The sequence below is a fragment of the Hibiscus syriacus genome, unplaced genomic scaffold (genome assembly GCF_006381635.1).
Source record: "Hibiscus syriacus cultivar Baekdansim isolate YM2019G1 unplaced genomic scaffold, ASM638163v2 tig00112343_pilon, whole genome shotgun sequence".
NCBI classification, from domain to species: domain Eukaryota; kingdom Viridiplantae; phylum Streptophyta; class Magnoliopsida; order Malvales; family Malvaceae; genus Hibiscus; species Hibiscus syriacus.
In genome coordinates this window covers 873,674-879,673 of record NW_024063306.1, presented here as the reverse complement: position 1 = coordinate 879,673, position 6,000 = coordinate 873,674, and the positions used below count along the sequence as shown (strand labels likewise).

Genomic DNA, 6,000 nt, shown 5'->3' with positions numbered 1-6,000 from the left:
TTCGCTAATACCTGATGTACTTTGCCCTTAAAATTAAACCACATTTATTATATATATTTTATTCAGTTTTATGCCACTACTACAGCAACAACACCATCATGCTCCTACAATTTAAAAATTCCAAAAAAGAATAATCCTAAATCCGAAATGAAAAATAAATAAATCCCAGAAACCAAAGGATTGATTTGTTTAATTTTAAGAAATATATCGAATAATTAGACCGATTGACCGAGCGCGGTGGTGGGGATGGCGGTGGCTATAAGCCAGCCACTGCCCACCGATTGACCGAGCACCACCTCTTGCGGTGCTTTCAAACAGGTTTAAAATGTAATTCTAAACTTAACGGAGGACAATGCTGTAATTAGAAGTGGGGTTAAATTGTTTCGAAAAGAAGAGAAGTCGAAGACGTGACCTGAACGCCGGGGGAATCGAAGTCCATCACACGGATCTTGGCGCCAACATCACCCAAAACCCGGAGCTCGACACGGTCGTTAAGCGAAGCATCTCTGATCAAATCAGCTGCATCGGCTTGCATCAAGTTAGCTCGATCGACGGCGATGGTTGCATCCACGGTTTTGGCGCTGTGAGCTTCTTGGTAAAACCCGGGGACAGAAGCTTTCCCCAAAGGAATCCCGCGGTACGTGACGGTGAACCGGGATTCCCCGTACTTGATCCCTACTTTATTGGGATTCACCGCCGTGAAAATCATGCGGATGGTCAGAGACAAAGAGGCGGTAGTCGGGGTGGTCGAGACGGCGGTGGCGGTGGCGGTGCCGTCGAAGGAGGAAGTATTGGACGTGGAAATGCCCATGTATTGAACAACTACTTGTTGGAGATCGAACTGGGGCTTCTTGGGTTTAACGGCGAGGACGATTACGAGGACGACGGCGAGCACTAGAAGGGCTAAGAAGGAAAAGAGAAGGAAGATGCAGCAACAACAACCTTTGAAAGAGGCGGAGGTGAGGAAGAACGGTGAGGGTAGTAAGTGTAGTCGCGTTGGAGAGGTGGGGCGGTGATGGAGTTGCGGTGGTCGCCGTTGGCGGTGGATGAACGCCTTTCAGGGGCATGGTTTCGATGGGCGTTAGGTGGCATTTTTGTGCTGCTTTTCAAAGGGAAGAAGAAGAAGCCTCCCTCTCTCACTTACTAACTCGGTATCTCTCTCGATAGCTCTATGGAGCTACAGTGGTTTATTACTTTTGAAGGAGACAGAGAGAGATGGAACCCAAGAAAATTCGGTGCCTTTTTCTTCCCTTCATTTTTAGTGACTTCGCATGCTGTGAGAGCGACTCCGGTGTGTGTGACTACAAAAGTAAAAACAAAAAATAAAATAAAATAAATTTTAAATCAAATCATCTTATTTTAATAATAAAAAAATTATTGTTATATTTAAATTTAGTCGAGTTTTACATTTCTATTTATATGCAGATATTTTTACGCAATGATTTATTTGTAGGGATTACTTCCCATTCAGACGTGCATATGAAGACTATTCAACTATTATTTATTTATTTATACATGCATTATATTTTATCTTTATTTTTAATTTTCTGACTGTCGGAGGTCTTCCACAGAAGCTGCTCTCAACCTGACGTTGGGGACAGTCTACTATCCTACCTCCCCTTACCCTATTGCATATGAGAATAGAGTTTTGTTGTTGTTGTGTTTATATTTAAAAATTGAATATTAGTAAATATTAGATATGTAATCATTTAATGTTAAATGACTGAGAATTGTCCCTCGACATATGTTAACTTATATTTATTTAAAATTAATATAAAAAAAATCAAATTGCAAACTATAACATTGTGAATTGACTTCCATTAAATTTATTAATTTTTTTATAAATATATGTAAATATAAGTTAATATATGTTTCAAAAATTATCAATCAATTGATAAAGAACGCCCATACATTTTTCCGTAAAACTCAAAAATTTTGAAAATAATAAGTCTATTAATCATTATGATGTTTTGATTCATACTTAAATAGATAATATTATAGAGTTTAAAATTATAATTAAAACATTAAAGTTGAAGTTCACGACACATTTAAAATATAGTTGAAGTCAATTAACAAATTTATAAATTCCACATTTAAAATATAGTTGAAGTCAATTAACAAATTTATAAATTCAATTTTAATTTTTAATAAACTAATTGTAGGATTGACTACAAGATTGATTATTTATATTTATATTTTATTTACTTTTAATTAATTTAAAAAAACATAATATATGATTATTTTAGTTTTTATTTAATTAAGAATTAGTCAACACAAGTTAACTTTTGTTAATTATTAATAAATTAGGTTACGTGGTCTTTAAATATTTTGGTATAATCACACTTTGATATATGATATTTATATATTCTCTCAATTTAGTATTAGTTTTAATAAATTAAAATAAATTTAATCATTTAATCAAAGAGAAAATAACCCCAGTGACCAAAAATGTCTTATAATATACGATTTTAACCAACTTTTTTTGGATTTACCAAAATGACCAACAAAATCGCAATGCGAAATAAAAATCGCAACGCGATCTCTAGAATCGCAAATCAGTTCCCAGAATCGCAACGCGATTATGAAGAACCGCAATGCGATAGTACAAATTAGCATTGCGATTTTCCAAAATCGCAACGCGAATATGAAAATCGCAACGCGAACATATAAATCGCAACGCGATTCTGACTATCGCAACAAGTATCCGTAAAATCGCAACGCGTATCCGTAAATCGCAACGACAATACGTAAAATCGCAACGCATATCCGTAAATCGCAACGAGATTCTGACTATCGCAATACTGAATTTCAAATTCGCAACTCGATTTCTGAATTCGCAACAGGTTTTAATTTCGCAACACAAATGTTTTGGGTATATAACTACGCAGCAGCAGCAACTCATAACCTAAATCCCTAAATCGTAACTCATTCCATCTCCATCTATCACTCTCTCTGACGACATCCGTTCCTATATCCAACGACATCCTTCCCCATCCGGCAACAGGTTTTAGTTTCGCAGCTCGTTTGTTTAGTAAATTAATTTACAATAATGAAATCATCTAATATTGATCATGTTTGGATAGATTTGTGTTTTGGAGGGTCATGGGAGAATGTTCATGGTGTTTTACAATATATGCCTTTACCCATGAATCTTCAACTAAAACTGTCATTAAAAAAGTTAACTTATGAAACTCTAATATTACGTGTTGCAAATAAATTGAATTTAGAGCCCCTAAGTGGATTTAGGCTATCTTATCAGAGAAATGGTAAAGTTTATTTGTTAACCTACAATGAAGATGTTGAACGATTAATTGCTTACATTAGTGTTTCAAGTGATGATGTTACATTGTATGTTGTTAAACCTAGAAGTAGTGAAGTTTGGTCAGTAACGGGTAGTAATCAACTAAGTTTTTCAACCCCAGTTTATTGTGCTCAAAATTTAATGGTTCCACCACAATTTCATCACCAAGCAAATATTGTTTCACCACATTTCCAATACCAAACACAATCTCAAAACCCACAACCTTTCCCTAATCCAAATCCCAATCAACTTTCAGCACCAAATTTCGGTTTTCGTATTGACCAGTTAGACGATGATGAGCCAACAGAAAAAATTGTGAGTACTAGTCAGTATTCGAAATTTGATCTTGGTCAATACTCGGACTTTGATCTTGGTCAATACTCGGATTTTGATGATTTTTCAGAAGAAGAAACAGACCCTGCGTGTAATGATTTTGATATTGGTCAATACCCGAATTTTGATGATGAAACAGCCGTTGCCGAGGAAGATGTTGTTGATGATAATGAGGAGGAAGTTACGACTGTAAATGAACATGTTGAACATCCATTCTATAATTCATATAACACTGAAGAAGAAAAAGAAGAAGAAGAAAAAGAATAAGAAGAAAAAGAAGAAGAAGAAAAAGAAGAAGAAGAAATCCCCAAAGAAAAGTCCCCGAAGAAAATGCCATGGGAGTATAACTGGAATATGCCAGAATTACTTCAGATACCGGAAGAAGAGTTGGTAAAGTTAGTACTTTTATTGATAAACATATATGTTCAAGAACCCAAGTTTTTCCTCACCATAGACAGGCAAACAAAAAGGTGTTGGGTGGTTTTCTGGCTGAGTTAATGTTTTTTGAATGGTAGGGTATATCGGTGACATGAATGCTCGGTTCAAGATTAGTATCTCATATTCTCAAGCTTGGAGAGCCAAATGTTATGCCTTGGAATTGTTGAGGGGGTCTCCAGAAGCATCGTTTGCCCAACTTCTGGCTTATTGTCACAATTTAAAGTTGAAAAATCATGGGTTGGTAACTCATATCAAAACAGATAGAGATGGACGCTTTGAGTTGCTGTTTATCGCCATTGGTGCTGCGGTTAGTAAATCAATATAATTTTGTTGACTCATTTTTGTTAGTTACATGCATTTCACATTTAAATGATTATATTTCTTGTGTATATGATTTTGTAGATTCGTTCGTTTATTAATTGCATGCGCCCAGTTATTATAGTTGACAGAGCACATTTTAAAAGGTCGATACCTTGGAGTAAACTTATTAGCAGTAGCCATGGATGCTAACAATGGGATACTGCCAATAGCTTACGGGGTTGGCAAATCTGAAACCTCTGATTCATGGACATGGTTTATGGGGCATCTTAGGGATTGCATAGGTCCTATTAGCAATCTGACAATCATATCCGATAGGGCAAACTCAATTGACAACGTTGTTAGAAGGTGTTTCCCAGACGTTTTTCATGGACTTTGTGGTGTTCATTTGTATAGAAATCTAAAATCAAGGTCTGCTGGTATAAAAAATCACAAATGGACATACTGGAAGGCTGTAAAAGCTTATCGGGAAGTGGATTTTAATAATAATATAAACTGTTTAAGACGTATTTTGCCTCAGTGTGCTCAAACACTAGAAGATGTCGGGTTTGAAAGATGGTCAAGAGTACATCAACTTGGAGCAAGATATGGTTTCATGACGTCTAATAGTGCAGAATCAATCAACGCTCTAATTCGTCATTCCCGAGAATTACCCATTACTATGTTAATAGAGTTTTTTCGAGCCTCTATTCAACAGTGGTACTACAAGAAAAGAAACCATGCATGTATTATTTCTTTAAATTCGTAACTTATCATATATTTTACTAAGTATTATTTATTTAAATTTACAGGAACATTGGAACATCGTGTTACACCATGGACAGAAAAAAAGATAACGAAACGTGTTGTGAAGTCAACGTCATGGAGAGTTGAACCATGCTCAAACACTTTGTTTGAAGTACTGGATAATAACTTAAATGGGTTTGTCGATCTAAATGCAAAGACGTGTAGTTGTATGAAATGGCAAACATCTGGTTATCCGTGTGGCCATGTTATAAAAGTTTCTCTTCATCTAAACCAAGATGATTTAAGCGCATACGCTATGGATTGCTACACTACAGAAGTATATCGACAGACTTATGGCGAGATTGTCTACCCTATTCCACATCCTTCTGAGTGGGACATACCAGATGACTTACAAACAGTTTTTCCACCAGCCATTGACAGAAGGCTACCTGGCCGACCAAAAAGTCACGATCGTATACCGTCTAAGGGTGAAGAGAAGAAGAGATCGACATGTAGTCGGTGCAAGGAAAGTGGTCATACAAGGTTGACATGTGGATCACCAGTGCCATCACAATCATCTTTTCCTCTACAAAAATATGGATCCTCATCAAAATTCAAATCTCATATAGTGTCAAGCAAAAGGCAATCAAAATCGTAATCATCTTTAAAATCCCAATAATAACCGGCTTCACCTTTTGGGACTGTTAACTTAGGTGATTTTTAAATGCAAACGTTGTATTATGTGGATTTTATGTGTGAACTTTTAACATTTTTAGTTAGGCATGTATTAGTAACTTGAGTTTGAAAATTGCTATGATCTGTTCAGTTGTTATCACTTATTAGGCATTCATTTGACTATCGCAACACGGAAATGACGTTCGCAA

General features: G+C 36.0%; 1 pseudogene; it reads right to left on the bottom strand.

Annotated features, from left to right (window-relative positions):
• Nucleotides 1–246: 246 nt before the first annotated feature.
• On the bottom strand, nucleotides 247–1,107 carry LOC120177968 (annotated as a pseudogene).
• Nucleotides 1,108–6,000: the final 4,893 nt, after the last annotated feature.